The sequence below is a fragment of the Pithys albifrons genome, chromosome 4, assembly GCF_047495875.1.
Source record: "Pithys albifrons albifrons isolate INPA30051 chromosome 4, PitAlb_v1, whole genome shotgun sequence".
Lineage (NCBI taxonomy): Eukaryota > Metazoa > Chordata > Aves > Passeriformes > Thamnophilidae > Pithys > Pithys albifrons.
Genome location: NC_092461.1, coordinates 74,554,799 through 74,577,325, shown reverse-complemented (window position 1 = coordinate 74,577,325; position 22,527 = coordinate 74,554,799).

The following is a 22,527-nucleotide window of genomic DNA, read 5'->3' as shown; positions in this document are numbered from 1 at the left end:
AGCTGTTCACAAAACAAGTGTAAAGAGATAAATGTCACTACTAGGATTTTGACTTTTGCCCACCTCCTGTTCCTCAAACATTTGGTCAGAAAAAGTAGAATTCAGATTTTCATAATCCTTCAGGGACTTATTTGGCTTATGGAAAGGGCAAAATATTTTAAGCCACTTAGAAGTGTGTTGACTCTGAAATCAGATCGTACCAAGAAAATGCCTGCTATAAAAATTCATGCTCTCAAGAAGCTATTTAAACCCGTTCATTTCAGTTTCTTTCTTTATATATGTGGCATGCTCCTAATTCTCTTTATTCATTTTCAGAAACTCTCTATTGAATGATAGATTAGGACAGTCTTGTCTCAGTATTTGCTCTCCAGCAGCTTGTAAATTTGATATACACCAGAGGAGAATGATCATATTTCACTCTCTGCAGAAGAATAACTTCCAATACTCTTCTCCAGGTTTTTTATATCCTAACAGAACAGTACAAGTAATTGAACATATATTGTTTATATTTTTCCTTTTCCTTTCTTTTTTTCCTCACAACTGCAAGGTAATTTGGGATTACAAAGTTGTATGTGAACTCTTTTCTTTCTAAAGAATCCTTGCATTCAGCTTCTTCTCCAAATGTGGCATACATCTTTCCTGAGGAAAAAAAATCTTTTACAACAGAATCTGCATTTTTCTTTTTAGGCTACCTCATTTTCATAACAACAGAACTGATAATGAACTGCAACCACTCCTAATTTAGGGTAGTGCAAATAAATAGCCACCATACACCCACCAGAAAATACATATGGTATATATTCACAAGTGCTGGTATCAGTGAAAAACATGCTCTCAAGCAGCTTTTTGTCACCATGGAGTTTTATGCACAATACGCTAAAAAAAAAGTGTGGTTAGATGTTCTCTTTCTTTCTTTCCTCTCTTTTTTTTTTTTTTTTTCATATGAGGGCTTTATTGAAACAAATTTTTAGATAATACCTAGTGCTAGATCATCATCTGTCTTCCATAAACCAGTGTATCCTCTGGAGTTCTGATCCCACATATATTTCTACATAAATAATACATACAGCTGTACTGTGCCTGGAAAGGGAAGAAGGGGAAGGTACTTAAGCTTATAAAAACAGCTAGAAACTTCCTTTCTCAATGTCAGTAAATTCCACACAGAAACACATGTGATTATTTAGTCCAGGAAGCTCTAATGCAGGCAACTGGTAAATGAGTGGGATGTACCCAGGAGAGGATCACTACATTCTCACTTTGTTTCTCCTATCACTTCCTCAAGTCCCTGCTAGTGTTCATGAATTCAAATCAGATGCTTTGGAAGACAGAATATATGGCTTGCCGTAGTAAGAGTTCATACTGTTTTAATATTTTCAGTTTGGTCACAGATTTATTTCTGAAATATGAGTATTTACGTGCATGAACAATGTCAATACTCTTACTATTTTGCCTATTTCTTCCATTTATGTAAGGTAAATTCAGCAGTAAATTATATCAAACTATTTTGTATTTATCTTGTCTGTCTCCTATTCATGGACATATGATTCAGAAATGTGTGATAATTGAGTCTTAAATGTATCTTAAAGGTAGTTAAGTATGAATTTCATACTTGGAATTCAAAATATCATAAGTAATACAAATTTCCATATGACCTAATGTATGATAGATGACCCATTAAAAAAGCTCTACAAAGTTTCAGTAGCATGCTCTCTCTCTAAAATAAAAAAGGATTTTATCACCTATTTCATGACAGGTATTTCTCAAAGCAGTTATGATTTTTTGTATCATTTTAATACAGTTTTATATAATCCATATAAACAAATGAGTTTATAGACTTTTGTAATAACGACAATGATTTCCCTTAGGAAAATATAATCTCTTCTATGAGGACATGGGCAGTAGCATGGCCTGACATAGCAGCTCTAGGAGGCACTTCTCAACCTCAGCTGAACTAGACCATTAGAACATTTCTCTGCAGCCTAACTAAAAATTTAAATGTTAAGATATTATCTATATAACATTTTTCCCATGTTCATATCATGCCTGCATTACATTTGAAGCATAAGAATTCATATGGTGAAGGGTCTGGAGGGGAAGCTGTATGAGGAGCAGCTGAGGTCAGTTGGTTTGCTCAGCCTGGAGAAGAAGAGACAGAGGAGAGACTCATTGCAGTCTTCAACATCCTCATGAGGGGAAGAAGAGGGGCAGGTACAGATCTCTTCACTCTTGTGACCAGTGACGGGTCTTGAGGAAATAGCATGAAACTGAGTAGAGGGAGGTTTAGTTTACTTATCAGGGTAAAGTTTTTCACTGAGAGGGTGGTTGAGCACTGGAGCAGGCTTCCCAAGGGGAGTGGTCACAGCACCAAACCTGTCTGAATTCAAGAAGTGTTTGGACAACACTCTCAGGTAGATGCTGTGACTCTTAGGGATGGTCCTGTCCAGGGCGAAGAGTTGAACTCAATGATCCTGATGGGTCCCTTCCAACTCAGCAGAGATGAGACATCCAGTACAACTATAACAAAGAAAGAAAAGATTAGAAAAGAAGTTTAAAGAAACAAGTTACACAGTCAGATGAATAAAACAAGTTCAGAGTATCCTACCTTATTTTATTCTATTGTTCTTGTCTTTATGGGTGGGATTATTACATGCATATAATTTTGGTGGTTTTTTTTTTTTACTTTTCTCAAAAAGTACCTTTAATTTCCCATAACTGTAATAAAAATACATTTCAGTTTGCCTTCAGGTATTCTGAATGAATGCATTAAATACTTGTTCATGTAACATTTCACCATTTTACATTTGCTTGCCAAATGGGGATTTGATTTATAACTGTATCAGTGCATCTATTCCTTGAACTGTAAAAGGCATTGTACCATTTTTTAATTTTCTTATCAACAAACATTGGTACTTTATCTGTGACATTACAAGCTTTGTCAAATGCTTACTTTGTGATGAAGGATAAAAAATGCATGCAGAAAACAAGGTATGATCTAATGTGACTGTGACCTTGAGCACTAAGCACCTGGCATGAACTGATGGGAAGGTGAAAAGGAAAAAAAAAAGCCAGCTGCAGTCTTACAGCTTAGGTGCTTTTAACTAATTTGCACCATTTATGACTACATCTACTGAAGTTATCCTGAAGCCAGTGAACTTGAAGTATAAGCTCTTTTAGGAAATGTTTGAGTTCTGTTTTTTGTTTGCAGGTATTCATGAGGCTTCAGTAACAACCACGGTGAAAGTCTCATAATCTACCATAATTAGCAACAAATGTGGGCACATTTTCTTCAGTGTTACTGCCAGGCTTTCTTTTCATACCACTTTCACACTTACAAGGACATATAGCTGACAACCAACTTTGGAAACTAATTTAGAGAAAAAAATCCCTACAACACAAATTATACAAGTGGAAGGTGTGACCTGGTTTACTTACACCAGGCATCAGGGATATAGCTAATGGGATACTTATGGATATATATTTGTTTGATCTATTTTGTGTTCTTTTTTTCCTATCTGGTGGTTAGAATTTGTATCCTGTTTCTGGGAAGCAATAGCATACCCACACTATAGCTACTCAAATCTTAATCCAGTTTACTTTATATCTTGGATTTGTGCCTATAGTGGATGGTAATTAAAGTTTCCTGACAAAAGGTGCTGAAAGTAACTTGTGGTCCAGATAAAAGAGTTTTAATTAGAAAATAAGCACCAAGCTTGTGTTTCCATATCACAGGGAGCTGTTCCCTGAAATTGTGTGAACACACAAACTGGAACAAGTTCTGACACAAAAAGGTGGTCATGGGGGGACGACAAATGCACTGTTTTCAGTTTGGTTAATAAGAGAAAATTTTAAGCACTATTCCTCTGTTCTGTAGTTGAGAGTCACCTTTTCTCCTAGGTTTCATTCTCTAGGCACAAGACAGTGATGATCTGAAACAGCTACAGTGCATCTGAAGTGGTTTGAGATTGGTCCCAAAAGAAAGAAAATTTCTGTTGAAAAACCATGGCTCTTCTGGACTACAGAGAAAAGAATTGTGGGATTTAATGCTCTGAGTTCTATGCAGTGTGCAATATTAAACTGTAAATTCTGCAAAAACAACCTATTCTACAGTGATCCTCTTTTACCAGTCTTTATACATAATGCTGAAAGCAATCCCACAGATAGCAAGACTTTCCAAGTTCTGTGAAAATCCAAACAGTAGGACAATAATTAAGACAGTGACAGACTTCAAGATACAATTGACAAGGACTTTACAGATAAAAATACTATGACTAAAGGAGACTAAAGATACTCTTCCTTTTTAGTGTCAAAAAGTAGCATGTCCCAGTGTGGTGAATCTCAGTAATTTAACGTTCTAAGATCATATACTCTCTGAAACTGTAAACCAATTTTCTATGTCATTCCATTAGATAGGAGTTTGTCCTCTTCAACAGACTGGCTAATAATCTGTTCTGGGTCCTACCACTAGTTGTAGTTCAATCTCTCAGCCTTGCTACCTGTTGGGATAGGGCAACAAAGACCCATCCACTGGGAAAAGACAAATAGAAGCATTCACTGTTGGAGATATCAAAAGATATAGAGCAACAACCACACTGTCAGTGAGAAGGAAGTTTGACATGGACTGAGATACCGTTCTAGTTATGATGGCTAAATGTTGGATTTCTTGGTTTCTATCCCAGTTCAATAATGGTTCTTTCACCTTCTGATTGTTCCCCCAGTTGCTAGAATGTGTTCCACCCTCATAATCTGTGTTACAGTTGCTCCCATCCACCCCTTCTTGTAACTTTCCATGAATCCTTCTATCCATGTTCCCTTATATGACTTGATCCATCCCATATTCTGATCTCACCTCTTTGTTTCTATGCTCCACCATCAGACCCCTTATAAGCTGATGCTCACCTCTTGATAGAGGACTTGGCTATGTATCTCAGTTGAATAAACATCATGAGCTGCACACTTCTGGCAGGGTTCATGTTGTCCCTCAACCACCACAGCCACCCACTTGACTCTTGGTAAAAAAAATGTAGTACTTGCTGCGTTTGTGTTTTGTTTGGTTTTGGGGTTTTTGTTTTGTTTTGTTTTGTTTTGTTTTTTTAATCCCTGAATAGCCTTCCACTAACTAATTTCATCTTCTGTTTCACTATTACCTACTTGAGTGTACCTTTTCCATTATCTTATACAAAAAACAACTCTATTTCTAAGTTATACTACTTCCTGAATGGATAGATTTAAATCTGAGCCTGTTAGTCTTGACAAGAAATATTTGGAAATATGGTGTAAACCTGTGAGTTTTCTACTAAAATTAAAAATACCCACAACTGAAAAACAAATTAGATGATCAATATTTTCGTGTTTGACTGTCACAAACATCTCCAGTTCCATTTACGTGGAAAAATGTAGTGATTCTGGACATCACTGAAAGACGACGGTATGGCAAATATTATCTTTCAAGACCTGTTGCTGTGTCTGTTATTTTCTTTTAGGTTAGAATGAAAACATAGAAGAAAACAACTGTGTACAAGGCTCAAAGATGTAATGGATGTCTACTGTGTAAAACAAAAATGGAGGAGTCAGTTTTAAGTGACTTCAGCCTATCCAGTACCAATGAAAAAAAGAGTTTCATTTCCCTTCAAAGAACTACACTCAAATAGTGTTACCTTGCTTACCTTGAGGCATCTTTCCAGTTCAAAATCTTTTAAAAAGTGGGCGATTTGTGATTGAGCTGTAACTCCTCTTTCACTGAAACTGGAGGTTTTAATCATCTGATAATGTGTTTGGTGCTGCTTAGGAGCTCCGTGTCCATGAGTAGGGCTTCCAGCAGCTCAAAGCACTAGCTGCCCACAGTTCTAGCAGACTGTGAAATCCAATTAATTATACTCTGCAACTCATACTGCAGCAGCACTTAGAGAACGGCTGCTCTGGTGTAAGGAAGAACAGTCTGTGTCCTAAATAAGACTATTTCTGGATTTCATCGTTTCTCAGGGTCTATAAGACAAGTATGCCTCCCATGCCTTGCTCCACAAATGGCAGTGTTTTACATATAAATCTTTCTTTTCAATGTAGATGCTACTTTTTGAGGCTATTACCTCTAAAAGGTTAGAAATATATTAAGCTTTATGTGCCTTAAAGCTACATATGACAGTAACCAAACATTCATTGTGGGAAGTGCACAGAGATCAGAGAACCTCTTACTGTAATGAGACCCCAGGCTTTCCCTGCTTCAGATGTGTCAGTGTTTCAGAGAGGAATGGAAAGTTCCTTTGTTTTGCTGACACTCAGACTGTATTTGTTATTGATTTTTCTGCATTGCTGATAACACAAATGCTACTCCTGCTTCATCTGCTTCTTTGTTTCCAAAGGACCCTGCAAATCCCATGGTTGATGTGTTCCAAAAGAGATTAGATCACTTGCTTGCTCATTTGTTCTCACTTTTGGCTTCTAAGTTATTTTTGCAATTTACACATTCAGCAGCTAATGTGCTTACCTCAGACAGCCAGACACACTGCAATTTTTCCCTTGCTTCAATGTCACAGCCCTGTAAGCCAGTGGTAATTTCATACCCTTTTCCATTTTTCTTCCATTAATCTGACAAAGAAACTCTAAAAATAAAAATTAAAAAACCCTAGGTTTTTGGCTTTCTTTTTTTCTGAAATGCCGTTTCAGTAACTAAACCCCATAATGCTAACATACATAAAAATTTATTAAAAAAATCATAGTATTATTTTCTATTCTATTTTTGTTCTCTTAAACTGCCATTCTCTCAGCACTTTTCAAATACAGCTTATTGTAATAATACTATAGGGCAATCCAAATTTCAAGCCATTTAGCTTTGTTGTTATCCCTTTGATAAGCCAATTGCTGGTTTTGTCAAGAATGTATTTATGTATGAAGTTTACACCATAAACCAGAAGCCATGCAGGTGGCTGGCATTTCAAACCTGCCAGAAATTAACATGTACTTTGATATCACTGAGCTTTCTAGGAAGAACTGGTCAAGTTCTCTCCTGCAGAATGGGCAGCCACCTATTTTTGATGAAAACATGTGGATAACAGATGAAAAAACACACTCTGGAAATTGCACCTCTAATTTAGTTCTCCTTGGAGTGCACTGAAGACTGTAATTTCTCTCAATGGTTGTGAGGATCCCAGAAGAATGATGCCACGTTGCTAGAGATGGTGGTCATCCCCACAATCCTTTTCCTATCCAGGCTGACAAAGGGCTTTCAGGTGTAAAAAAGAATCAAAGGACATGAAATGAAATCATAGCTTAAGAGATCTGTTGTGCAAAGACACTTTTCTATTTAACATTTAAGTTTCTAATTCCAATTAATTTTATTAAAATAAGATTGTAAATCTGGCCTGGTACCTCCTTATGAGAGCACCTACCTCTGCTGCTACATTTGCCACAGTCACTCATATATGTCTGTATCCTGAGTGGGGCTGACAGCTGATCCAATCCATTGGCATGGACCAAGCGAATGAAGCCAAATTTGACTTACGGATTTGCCATGTCTAAAAAGAAATCACATGAGTAAGTATAAAGAGTTGATTTGCCACATTGCATATTTCTGAGACACAGGAAGAGTTATAGTGCAGTGATTAATTCCATCATCAACACAAGGTTTGCAAAACCTGGCTTACAGCCTCTGCTGTCAGTATAATTGAAGGAAATGGGAAAATAAGAAAGTATGTGTTATTACTCCTATCTGAGACTTCCTAAAACAAAGAAAATAATCTCAGGCAGAGCTGTGGCAGGCAACCAGTCTAATAAAATGCCCTATTATTCACATATACAATTACTCAGTGAAATTAGGGCAAAATATTTTTATACAGCTTCTAATATCATGATCTAAAACAGTCTAATTTCTTCTGTGAGACAGGTTTTCTGAAAGCTTCAGAGAAGGAATATATAAGCTATTCAAAAAAGTGTCTTGTTTTTCAGTTACGCTTCTTTTAACTCTGCAAGCTACCTAGGAAGATCAAATTAATGTGCTTCTGCATACTTTTTATCCTTGTTATGGTCACAGTTAGCCAGATATCAGAGAAAGAATTTGCATCTCCAGTACCCTAAGTTTATACTGCCTTATTTCAGGGTGACTCCAGAGGTTTTAGGAGGATTCACAGCAACATAACCCAGAAAAGACTCACTCGTAGGGTAGCTACACAACAATTTCAGAAGAGGGCTGTTTGGACATGCATAGACTGAAATGGAGAAATGGTCAGAAATTGAAATGGTAGTTTCATTCTATGTAGTTTCTAAAACAATAATAAAAAGTCAGAATTCAGTGCAATGCTAATTTTTGCTCAGAAAAATCTCTTCTGAGAATAGTCCCAGAGGATTAAATCAGAGTGTGTCAGATGGTGGCAGTGCTACAGGGTATGCATTTTGACTTTGCGTTACTTCCCAAATTCTGCATGCTCCAGGCCCCACAACTACTCCTCCCCATTCCACTCACAGTCTCTCCCAGACCAGAAAGTCATCCTGTTTCTTACCTATATTCTCTCCATTCTTTTGTCTATTTGATCTAACATTAGTATTTTATTTTTGTTTATCTGTAATCTGAGAAAACATTTTTCACCCTCAGTTTAAGTAACTCCTGCAATCTACATTGCTATTATAAATACTTTTTGACCTACAATTTTCTGTATGATCTTATGGAGTCCAAATGCACAGAGTTAAATCAAAGGCTTTCAAAAAGGAAACACTAGGAGCTAAAATACTGACAAGAGATAATGTACTTTTGTATGGATCACTCGGGATCCTTGGGACACAAAGGGAAGCTTTTAAGTGGAAAATACAACAGGCTTTGCTCTCACTAGGATATTGGACTTTATTCTTTCCAAACAGATCTTGGCTCAAAGGCTGTATTGAGGATTTAGAGATGTCAGTTTAAATAGGAAGGAAAGAAATTAGGGCAGCTCACTGGATGTGAAAAACTAACAAATGAGTTACAGTAAACAGTGTGCATCTCCAATATCAGAGATGGAGAGAACCACAGTGAATGACATCTATTAAGGCATTTAGTAAGTTAAAGTGTGCGTGAAGCTGATTTTCCTTTTTTTTTTTTTTTGAGAGTGAAGGGATAAAAGAGTCATGGAGTTATGTTTTGTTAGTTTTGTGGGGTGAGGGATAGGAAAAAGAGTTTAATTCTGGCACTGGTGAATGTCATGATTCCTTCATGTTCCTGATGCTGTTTAATATCACAAGAATACTACAGGCCATTTTGATTCTTTTAAGCATCACTGTCTAGTCCAGTTTCAGATACTGTAATGTGCAGTCTACACTTGTAGACTTGTAGAACCTTGTGCAGCCAAATACTGATAGGTAGCTATTTTAGCATTTCAATCTTGCTGAACAATTTTAACACTTGCTTCTCCTTTAAGGAGAGTTATTTTAGGAGAAGGTAGAACTGTTTCTACTGTTCCAGTTAGATGGGCACAGACCAACTTTTCTCGGCTCTAGCCTTAACATTCCTCTCCAATCTGTGTTACTCTGTTCAAAGTCAAAAGATTGCTTTTAATAGGTTCTGCTAATGTGGATTAATGGGTATGAACATTTACTAACACACTACTTGGTATGTACAGAGCTTTCTAGAATTCAGTTTACCACGCATATATGGCCTTTAATGGCACTGGAATGGCCAAGTTAACATCCAAATTCTTCAAAGGGTTGATCTTCAGCTTCCACCTAATGCTGCATCCTCTCTTCGGTCTGAATTCTAGTTCCATCTTTTGCTTTCATGATTATTTTATGCTCTGCTGTTGTTTTTTCTTAATTTTCTTTATAAAACAAAGCAATAACTCAGACTTTTTTCAAATATCCCTGGTTCCTTTTATTTTGCACACTTGAGTTTCTTGCATTTGGACATCTCATTTCTGTAACTGAATGTAATTGAATATTTGAAGTAACTTCCAAATTGTTTGCCAAAAAATTCTGTTTTGTTTATTTTTCTTTTAAAATTCAGCTAAATCTGGGTTCTCCAACATATTCAAACCTCTACTCAATGTTCTCTAAACCCTGGGAGCATCCAGTTAGAATTTTGCATGTGGTTTGTTAACATGGGTCATTCTTTTCAGCTTCTCTTACCTGTCAATGATGAATATCCTGGTTTTAGAGTATTTCCTCAATGACTTATATTTTTACTATTTTATGATCTGAAGTTGACATTTCATTTTTTTTAAGTTGGTGTCATATACTGGCAATATTTCCTACCTTGTCATATTGAAGCTCTGTTGATGCTGTATATTCCCTTTAAAACTCTAGAAGTCTTAAATATTTTATTTTTCTTAATTCAATTTGTAAAACAATGTGTTGATATATCACAACGATAACGTACTATTTATGTTTTCATAAGCTAGCACATGTAAGAAGTCAAACGGCTTATTGGGCATTTATCTCAAAAGTCAAGCCAACTGATGATGAATTTCAAGCTGGTATAAGTAGGCCATTTTCAAATTAGATAATTTTGTAATGAAGGATGTGAAATCTCTCATCAGAGTGCTTTGTCTGTTGCTGTGCTAGATGCTGTACAGATGACACTAAGAGAATGGCTAAACTTTATCTGATTCCTGTTTTAGTATATTGTTAATCATAGAATCATAGAATCGAGTGGGTTGGAAAAGACCTCCAAGATCATCGAGTCCAACACTTGGTCCAACTCCAGTCCATTTACCAGATCATGGCACTCAGCGCCACGTCCAATCTCAGCATAAAAATCTCTAGGGATGGTGAATCCACCACCTCTCTGGGCAGCCCATTCCAATGCCTGATTACTCTCTCTGGAAAGAATTTTTTTCTGATATCCATCTTAAATTTCCCCTGGCAGAGCTTAAACCCGTGCCCCCTTGTCCTATTGCTGAGTGTCTGGGAGAAGAGACCAGCCCCCACCTGGCTAGAACTTCCCTTCAGGTAGTTATAGACAGTGATGAGGTCACCTCTGAGCCTCCTCTTCTCCAGGCTAAACAACCCCAGCTCCCTCAGCCTCTCCCCATAGGGCTTGTGCTCCAGTCCCTTCACCAGCCTTGTTGCTCTTCTCTGGACTCGCTCCAGCACCTCAATATCCTTTCTGAACTGAGGGGCCAAGAACTGAACACAGTACTCAAGGTGTGGCCTCACCAACACAGAGTACAGGGGAAGGATCAATTCCCTAGTTCTGCTCGTCATGCTATTTTTGATACAGGACAGGATCCCATTGGCCTTCTTGGTCACCTGGACACACTGTTGGCTCATGTTGAGCTTCCTGTCAATTAGTACCCCAAGGTCCCTTTCTGCCTGGCTGCTTTCCAGCCACTCTGTGCCCAGCCTGTAGCGCTGCATGGAGTTGTTGTGGCCAAAGTGCAGGACCCGGCACTTGGCCTTATTGAACTTCATCCCATTGGAATCAGCCCATCTCTCAAGTCTATCCAGAACCCTCTGCAGAGCCCTCCTGCCTTCCAGCAGGTCGACACTCCCTCCCAAATTGGTGTCAACAGCAAATTTGCTGATGATGGACTCAATCCCCTCATCTAAATTATCAATAAAGATGTTAAACAGGACCGGACCCAATACAGACCCCTGGGGAACACCACTGGTGACCAGCCGCCAGCTGGATGCAGCTCCATTCACCAGCACTCTCTGGGCCCGACCCTCCAGCCAGCTCTTAATCCAGGAGAGGGTACACTTGTCCAGGCCATGGGCTACCAGCTTTTCCAGGAGTATATTATGGGAGACAGTGTCAAAGGCGTTGCTGAAGTCCAGATAGACCACATCCACAGCCTACCCCTCATCCACCAGGTGGGTCACTTGATCATAAAAACAGATCAGGTTGGACAGACAGGACCTGCCCCTCCTAAACCCATGCTGGCTGGGTCTAATCCCTTGTCCACCCTGAAGGTGCTGTGTGATTGCACTCAGGATGAACTCCTCCATAACCCTGCCAGGCACGGAGGTCAGGCTGACAGGTCTGTAGTTGCCAGGGTCCTGCTTGCAGCCCTTTTTGTGGATTGGGGTGACATTGGCCAACCTCCAATCATCTGGGACCTCCCCAGAGAGCCAGGACTGTTGGAAGATGATGGAGAGTGGTTTGGCAAGCTCTTCTGCCAGCTCCCTCATCACCCTGAGATGGATTCCGTCTGGTCCCATAGACTTGTTAGGATCCATCTGGCTCAGTAAGTCAGTAACAATATCCTCCTGGAATACAGGAGGGCTATTCAGCTCCCTCTACAGTTAAACACAGTAGTTGGATGAAAACTTTTTGGCAGGGGAAGATGCTGGAAGTTGTGCAGTTTTCAATGAACCCATGTCATTAAATCACTGCAGGTTACAGGCTGAAACTTGGATCAAAGTAAATGAAGACTTGAACAAATCTTGACTCTGATTCTGCTTCCTTGACAAGCACAAGGAAGAGAAGGTGGAACATCAAGTTCAGATTCCCAATGGATGTGTTCAGGCTAGTCAGTTGAAGATCCTTCAGCAGAGGCCTCTTACACTCCATTCCAACCCATTCCACACCACTATAATCACTGCAGGACCATTACACACCTAATTTATATACCACAGTAAGTTGTCACAACTTTCAGAGTACAGAAAGAGCAAAGATGCAGCATTCAAAGCAATTCTCAAGAGTTACTGAAGGCATGTATTTTACTTTCTTTCTAGGCAGCTTTCTTTTGATTGGATGAAAATATAATGTTAAGGTAAGATTTCATATTCGCAACAGAGTTCAGTGTGCTCAGCAGTGTTAGTTTTTCAGAGCATTTTAAAAAACCTTTTCAGCTTGTTGAAAATGTAAGTTGTGCAATGCAATTGTCTCAACCATGTTATTGAGGTTGTTCAAAACAAGTCCTGATATTTTTTCTGAGCATCATTTTCAAGTTAATGGTAAGAATTATTGCACATTGTTTGATATAATTGGACAAATATTTTTTTGTTTTACTTTTAATGGCTATCTTCAAGGAAGTGTGAATATTATGGTTTTTTAGCTAGTTACATGAATCCATGAATTCCAACTCAATCATTAGGATTTTCCTCATTTTTAAAGGTATGAGTGACACTTCTTGAATGGAAAAAGATTACTGGCTTTTGCTTTGTTATTAAGCTATTGTATTCATATCTTGCAAAATGTATTGAAAAGAAGGTAAAAAAAATAACCTGAAGAAGTAGCTTGCTATTTTTGTCAAAGCAGATCATACTTTTTCAAGCTTCTCAAGGCTCAGAAAACATAGTTAAAGTGAGAATAAAGAGAAGTCTTTCTAAACTAGTGTCAAATCATAGAATAAGTTAAAATGCATTAAAATCTCACCACATGCTGCTTTCTTTTTGTATGAAACTCACTCTTGCAGTATAGGTGAACTTTTCAGTCCACTTGGGCATTGGTCCTCTTATGTGGAATTTCCTACTTTTCCTAATTTATTTTACTTTCCTTTATTTTCCTTAAAAATTGCTGCTTTCATAACCTTGCTGAAAATCACGTTCTCCTCTTTTTTTCACTTTGTTTTGCATCACTCTACTTATTTATTGTGTGCGTATACACATATGTATAAAGGCAAGTACCCAACATATGGAATGATGGGATCTTCATTTCTCCTGGTTTCTTTGCAGTATTTTACTGGAGTTATATTACAAGGAAGGAGCGGGTTTGACTACGAGCTTGTCCTCATGGAAATAAAAATTACATTCTGACTACTGGTAAGTTGCTCTGATTCTCAATGTCACCTGTTTTTTTCTGGAAAGTGTGCTGTTTCCTACGACTTCAAAAAAATTGTATTTTCAAGCTGCTGGCCATGAAGTTAAGTAAGTAAAGTTTTTATTCTACTCTCCGTTTACTGCTTTGTATATGCAATTGTATCAATTGTGCTCCATGAGACTTTATTAACATGACAAAACTCACATAAGTGTTGCTAAAGTGTAAAAGGGATGGACTGCTCAGGAATCTCTTACAGAAGATAGCATCTCCTCTGTGGTGGGTTCATCTTGGTTGAATGCCAGGTGCCCACCCAGCCTCTCTATCACTCCCCCTCCCGCTAGTCCAGGGAGACAATAAGATGGAAGAAAGAAAACAACACAAACTGTATGTTGTGATAAGGTAGTTTATATTTGTGCAAAAAGAAGAAAAGTGAAAGCAGTGTGTACACACACGAAGCAGGAGCTGACAATTAATCTCTACTTACCATAAGCAGTCATCGAAGACAATGGATGCTTCCTTCCAGCTTCTTGCCTCAGTTTTATATCTGAATTGGTATCATATGGTATGGAATATCCCCTTGGTCAGTATGTGTCAGCTGGCCCACGTGTGTCCCCCCCGCCCGGGATCTCACCCTTGACTGAAGAAGGAAAGTTACAGTGATGTGCTCAGCAGTAGCCGAAACATGGGTTCTGTGTTATCAACACTTCTCTAGCTACCAGTGCAAAGCACAGCACTGTGTCTACTGTGGGCTACTATGGGGAAATAAATTCCAGCTCAGCCAGAACCCCCCCTCCCCCATCACCTACTTTATGAGGCTTTATCTTCCAAATCTGTCTGTCATAACTATCCATTGCTGTTCCAGTGATAAGTTTTGAAAAATGAAAAGCAAACCTACTAAGTGTAAATTACATGTGCAACCTATAAGGAGGCTTGCTTAGAAGGATGATGCATCCAGCTCTAAAGCAAACACTGAAACCCTGTGTTATATTGCATATCAAGTGCAGAATTTCTGAGGCAAAACACAGTATAGACAGATCAGGAGCAGGTATAGTGCAAAAAGTCTGGTAAAAAAAGGCTGCAAAGACTCTGAATGGAAGTTTTGAAATGAGATATAACTGTTATTTATTTTTACGTCACAGTTACATCAATTGCCAAAGGTATTTTTGTACCCTTTTAGATATATTGAAACATTGGGTATCTAGAGAGTCACAGGAGATAGTAAATTGGACCATTTTTTGTCACACTGTCGCAGTTTAACCCCAGCCAGCCTCCAAGCCCCACACAGCTGCTGGCTCACCCTCCACCACCAACAGGACTGGGGAGAGAACAGGAAGGGCAAAGGCCAGAAAACTTGTGAGTTGAGAAAAAGTTTAATAGAGAAAGCAGAATCCACACACACAAAGGAAAATAAGGAATTAATTCACTGTTCAGCCTTCCCCAGGAGAGCAGGACGCCATCATGCATAATGGTTATTACTTGGCAAGAAAAACGCTATCACTCCAAGCCTTCCCTTCCTTCTTCTCCCCAGCTTTTTATACTGAGCATGATGATCACATGTCCTGGAATATTGCTTTAGTCAGGTTGTGTCACTAGTCCTGGCTGTGTCTCCTTACAATCATCCATGCATGCCTAACTTTGTTGCCAGTATGATTGTAGGAAAGCAGAAAAGGCCTTGGCTCTGTGTGAGCACTGCTGAGCAATAACAAAAGCATTTCTGTATTATCCAGCCTGTGTTCAGGTCAAATCCAAAATATATCTCCCTACTAGCCACTGTGAAGAAAACTAACTACCAACCAACACACATATATGATACAATGTATTTATTTATTTGTTTGTTTGAGGGTTTTATTTAATTATTTATTTCAAGAAATGGATTTCCTGCCTGGTTTTAATGAAACTTCTATTTTTGACAATGTGACTATTACAGGCACTATTTACAATTCTTATTGAGGTTCTCAAGTCAGTTACAGGTTGCACAAATAAGAACGAGAGCAAAATTGGGTCTTCTACTTTTATGATTTAAAATTAAAAATGTGAATGAAATTTATTGTTGTAAATTACAGCACACATATGTAAGGTGTAATCTCTCTTAATGGATAGAAAACATGGCAATTTAAGTTTAAATATTGTCTTTCTATATCCTTCTAGTATATGATCCTTTCAAATGGTTAATCCCAAAAACAGTGATGAAGCTTTACATTTTCTTTCAGTCTGCCACTTCAGCTTTTCCCAATTTTATTCCTTTAAAAGGGAAAAAAAATTCCTTCTAAATTTTACATTTGAAATTTTTGTATCTACTGCTTTATTCTTATGCATCTTCATTAGCTGGTTTGTCCTGACTGTGACAGCTCTGTAGCACAGTGCTGAAATATTACAGCAATAATTCTGTATCATTATGCCTAATCTTACAGCAATATCCTGCAGTTTTGCACTCTGAATATGGGAGGAATTCAGTTTTATTTACTTTCATTACTAGATAATGAGTCTGAGCCACACAGAGCAAAGTGAACTGCTAAAAGAGCGGTCATCATGAACCAAAACTAGCAACAGGCTCCAGTTTGAGAAATGTGCTCCATGCACTTTAACACAGTGATACAGGACATAAGTGTTGGGAAGAAAAAAACAGATGTGTCCTACTAGTGTTTAAAATAATGTAGACCAAACACTACACCTTTGACTTTCCAGTGTTTGGTAGCCCTTTGGACTTTGCAAGAAAATCCTCCTCTTTATTAAAGCAGTTAGAATCTCACACTTCACACTGATTTTATGGAGTTGGATCGTTGTTTGGAGACGTAGATTGGCCCAAATTATGTCTCTGCTAAATGAAGAACTTCCTATTGGAACAGTTATATAGTGATAAAATAGGCATATTTTATAGTCATGAAGGCTCTGGAGATTGATTCCCTTCTATTAATGGATAAAAGACTGATATTAAATACTATATGGGATCTTTCAAGGCAAACATGTCCTTTCGGATAGCATAAAAAGGAGCCTGAGAAAATAATATTTCATATAAAGAAGTTATTTTTCCTCTAACTAAAAGGTTATTATTGGTTATTATTTTTTATCTAGATATTGTTATCCATATCATCCTACAGCCATCCTTTGCTGTGTGGGACCACAGCTTAACTTTCAGCTACTTGACCTTCTTCCCAATGAATTCAAATAACATCACTGAATCAAGTGACTCTGGAGAAGTAAAGCGAGTATAAAATTTGTATGGTTTGCTCTCATCTTTCTGTCTTGGTATTTCCAGTGTAGGTGGAAAGGAGGCAAATAAATAGAAAACCCTCCTCTCAGTCCCCATCAGACTGTGCTGCTTATGTATCTAGTTGAAGGTATTTTATGTTTGAGATTGCATACTGCTAAGAACTTGAATGTGATAAACAGCTCCAGAACCAGCTTGCATTAAAGTTCCTGTAGAGTTCCATGCTGCCAGTGCATCAAGTAGTAGGGTGAAGTTTTAAAGTAATCATTTTTGTTTGCGTTTCAAACTAATTTGGAGCAAAGGGAAAGTTACAATGAGGTGTATGTTAGTGCTTTTACAGTCATACTTTTATGTTAGATTTTACATGGAGAGTTCCCAGGTCATATTCAGAAGTCCATCACTTTTTCTTATTTGAACCTTTCCTTTTTGTGTGTACATTACATAATCCAGGGAATAATGAACAGCTAAGTGACATGTTAAGTTACAATTATCCAGAAACATTAAATTCACATAGATTAATAAATGTACAAAAAATTTGTGATTTTAAAGCATTTATAAATACAAAGTATGTGAACAATAAAGTAGGTAGGTGGAGAAAGTTATGAAAATATTCTTTTTGCATGTAATTTTAAGTAAATTAATTATCCAAATATCAAAACATAAAACATGGCTTAACAGAAATGGCAAAAACTACAGGCCACTGAAATTTTATATGTATTTGGAAATCAAAATTCTATTGCAGTCCCAATTCTCAGGATGAAAGTTTTAGTAAGAACAGGAAATGGCATAAAATATATTCTGCATGGTACAGATTGTCATGGAAATAATAAAATTGTGAAAATTTAATTTTTGGTCCTCTCTGCTGATAGGAATCTCAGAGTCATTTCTGGATGAAATTAAATAAAAGGTCTCCTTAGCTTTTATTTGCAGCACTGATCTGCAACTCTCTTTTTTCAAACAGTTTTAAGGTAGGCACTTTTATTATTTACAGAAAATCCACAAGGAACATTTTTATAGTACCAGAATAGAAATAATACTATAACAATAAAGATCAAAGATTGATGCAATTGTGAGTACAAGTAATAGCTACCCTGTGTGGCTGTTATCTCCTCAAGGGAATTCTTTAGAATGGCTTTCATTTTCTAAAATGTGTTTGTTTCAGTGCAATAGAATATGGGTAGGGAACTGTACTCTAGTTCCATTTTTTCCCTTTTTTTTTTTAGATTTTTTCTTTTTGTTTCTTTTTTCTGCCCTAGGGAAAAAAAAACAAACAAAAACTAAAATAAAATTGGTGTGACACGAACTTTGAGACTGCTCTGAAGATCAAAGAAATAAAAAATCACACAGAAACCAGTGGTATCTCTATGTAGTTTAAATGTATTTTGCCTGTCTAACCTGTTTTTAAACAAGTAAATGTCAGTATCTCTGATGTTGTTCATGGAGTTTAATTCTTTTAATGTAAAACAGTCAGGAAATACATCAGTGTAAAGCATTGCCTGCTGGCCAGTGCTGTTTAGTCACTTTGATTCTCTTCTGGAGGCGTCAGATCAGAGATGAAGTCACAGTAATTTATATTAATTGAATATCCTGCCCAAAGATGCACAATGGCAAAAAAAGATTGTCCGCAAGATGGGGAAGATTTTAGTTGGTACATGATGTAAATATGTGTGTGTGTATGTGTACATGTATACATTCTTCATATTATCATAGAATCCTAGAATCATAGAATTAATTGGGTTGAAAAAGACCTCCAAGATCAAGTTCAACCCTTGGTCCAACTCCGGTCCATTTACCAGATCATGGCACTCAGTGCCATGTCCAATCTCAGTTAAAAAACCTTCAGGAATGGTGAATCTACCACCTCTCTGGGCAGGCCATTCCAATGCCTGATTACTCTCTCTGTAAAGAATTTTTTCTGATATCCAACTTGAATTTCCCCCAGCAGAGCTTAAGCCTGTGCCCCCCTTGTCCTACTGCTTCCTGCCTAATATGCAGTATATACAACTCCATTTATGTTTCTATATATAGATTAATATGTTACATATATTTGTACATGGTGAAAGCAAGATACCTTAAGGAGTGCTGGAGCACTCTTTTCTTTTCTGGTACATGACTTGACTTCAATTAATTGCTATTGGCTTAATATTCATGAAGACAACATTCATACTTTATTTGTCAGCAGAGGTACAAAAAATGCATCAAAAAGGTGATCAAGATTTAAATAAGCATCCCAAACTCAAGAAGAATCTGAGACAACACCATATTTTTCTCCTTTTCCCATCCCATTATAAACCCTTATTTCAGTACTACCAAAATAAAACAAAACTGAAAAGGTTGTACTTTCTCCTATCTCAGTATTGTTAAGAGAAAAAAAAAAGAAAAAAGACGTGAGGGGTTGTTTTGAATTTATATTTGTAGATGTAAAAAAAGATGTTGGTTTAGAATGACAGAAGGGAGAGCAAAAGTGATTAGTGCTTCTCAGGTGAGACTGGGAAATAGAATTTCTTACTGTGACACTGATTTTTCAGGTTGGTGGTGATAGAGAAAGACACATTCATAAGAGTAACAAAAGAAAAAAGGGAAATAAGTTCTGATATTGCCACAGTAGGTACTGACATTTAGTTACTCAGAAATCTAGCAGGAATAACACTGCATGGACATCCAGGTTTCTCCATGCTGCCAAGTCATGCTTAATGCTTTGTAGCCCCATTTTGACACTGCTGCTAGGCTACCAAGAACCACTATAAATATTTCACATTTGCACTGTTCATTACTTTCATTACTTCAGCCCACATTTCTGTGAGATAAAAGAGGTGGTAGTGTATGACATTGCTCTATGTCTGATTTATATTGCCAATAGGTCTTGCATTTTGTTTGTTTGAATTTCATCAATGTGTATGTAAAGGAATAAAGGCTCACAAACTCCCATGGCAAGCCACTCAGTTTACTTTTCTCAGCTAAAATGTATTCTTGCTTGTAGTCACTTTAACAAGCTTCACTCTTTCACATCAGTATTGAAATACATTTGCCCTTTGTCAAGAATGGTCTTAATAAGTTAACCATAATTTTTGATTACTGAATTGCAAGAAGCAGTAAGTAGCACATTAATTAAAATCTTCAGGCCTTATTTAATATAAGGTGTTACAAATGACTAGGAGGCCAAAGAGGTAAATCAAAAAGTGTCAGAAGCAGGAAGTTCAGTCTGAAAAAGATGAATTCATATATTACAGGGGGAAAAAAATCAGAATATAGACTTCTATTTAAGAGGGAAGTATTTAGGAGGAGTTAATCCCTGAATTTAAAGAAGACTGGAGATGATGGTACAATGTAATATAGTGGGGTTGAGAAAAAAACCAAACCAAACCCTAAAACAATCAAATGGCATGATATCAATAGTGGGAGGGTAAATATTTCTCTTCTTTGCAAGTAAGACTGCACCCAACTCTGAGAGGAATTTGAAATATGAGCAATAAGAATTGTTAAGGCAGTGGAAAGGCCAACTTATGAGAAAATATCAAAAGAGCTAAAAAACTCAGTCAAATGACAGCAGCAGGACACATCTTCTGTAAGAAATAAAAAAATGTATACAATAGGCCTAAAGGATTTTTTTTCCTACTTTCCACCAGGGTGCATTACATAAAACAGAGACATGTATTAAATCACAATATTACCAAAAGAAATATTGGAATTTTTTTATTGAAAGGCCCCAGAAAATTGTTTTGACAGGATTAAACTACCAGGACAATAGTAGAAAGAAATCTCAGAAAGTAGCAATGCAAATGAGCAGCAACATAGTAGACAATGTCAGACATCCAATGGAAATAAGCATATGTCAACTACAATGCAAATTTTTATTTCTTGAGCGTAAAGAGAACACAGGTATATCAACTGCGGAGTAATGCAGAGAAGCAGTAAGAAACAACAGAAATAAATAAATACATAAAATTATATCACAGGAACCCCTTGAAACAGAAAAACAAATCCAGTCTTAGTAGCTACTTGTCACAGCTTCTTTTAGCAATGTGAACCTACCTACCCTACCTAAAATCAGGAGACCTCTTCATTTATAAAGAAAATTAAGTACATGAGACTAACTAGAATGTAATACTGACAGCATCTTCTGTTCATTTTTTATGTTGCCTAGGCTCTACAAAATATTAGACCAGTGGTACCAAAGGGCAGTGTTGCAGAATCATTGTTATTGTATGAAACAGAACCAAATGAAAAAGCTCCTCAAATTAAGAATGAGATTTCCACCAAATCTTTATTCATTTTTTTGTGGCAGGTTAATTGGCTGCTAAATTAATGAAACCTCTTTCTGTTTGATATGTCACTGTGCTGGTTTAAAGGTGAAGCAACAGGGGAAATGAACTCACCACGAGAGAGATTATAAGTCAGAGCTAAAATTTAATAATAATATTACAATAACAACACTGACACACAAGGGAAAATGCTTTCAACTCACAAAACCCCAGCAGTATAACCCAGTGTCCTGGGGCACAAACCCAAGGGGGTTTGTTTGCCCTTGTGCTGAGATCCCTGTGGTTCTCCCAAATCCAGAGCAAAAGGAAAAGAAAAACCTGTTGGTACAGGCGAGGGCTGTGGTCTGGGCGAGAGCAGGGATCTCCTCCTGTCGAGGTCCTGCTGCTGCTCTGGATCTGACGAGAAGTTCCCGAGGTCTTCTTACCCACCACTTATGTACCCTCAGGGAGCACTCAGTCCCTCCCCCTGGGCGGGGACTCACACAATGGGTGATTAACTCTGGGAGCCAGGGGGTGTTGAGCTGTTGATGGCCCGTTAGCAGCTCCGCCCCCCTCAGGCTGGTTGTGAAGGTGATAATGGCTCCCTGGGCAGCTGCTGCTAATGGCCCATTGACCTTGGGAAATGAATAGAGGGGGTAGAATACACAGCTTTGATCACCCCCACACAGGGTTAGCTGGTCCCTCCTGCTGAACTAGGACAGTCACTCAGAACAATTTTAATGAGAATGCCTAATCAGTTCATGGAGTCTGAACAGTAACTGAGCACTTAACTTCGAGTAGCGTAGAGTGGTTGATTCTGAAAGCCCTGAGAATGGAGTTGTCATGATGCCCTGGATTATCAATGCTACATCCTTTCTCAGGAGCCAACCGCAGTCCACTCACTTTAGCATTCCATATAGCTGATGTCCGTATAAAAGAAAAATATATCTATGAGAATTTGTTTCCATTTTTTACTAATTTATGATGCAGAGTTGACAGCTACCTCACAAGCAGCTGGAAATTGACATTTCCCAAAACTATTTTTAAATGCATTTACATTTTTAGTAATCATATTCTCTAAAGTATATTCAAGAGAAACTATTTTCTCACTGAGTCATGTGACATTTGACATGTCGTCAATATGAGTCAGTTTTATGGTGTCAGAGACATGTCTCCTTTGCTTTCAATATAGACATGCCCATTTACAACATTTAATGATGTAGTTCAATGTGCATTAAGTTCATCCTCTAGATGTGTGTGGAAAAAAAAAGGTGTCTGAACAAAAAGCCAAGACTATTGGAAGTGTTTGTCTTAAAAAGATAGTTATATTGTGATATAACTTAAAAAGAGAAAGCTGTTCTAGCAAAAGAATATTAAGATAGTATTCTCACTGTTCTGTCCCATCCTAACTAGAGAAT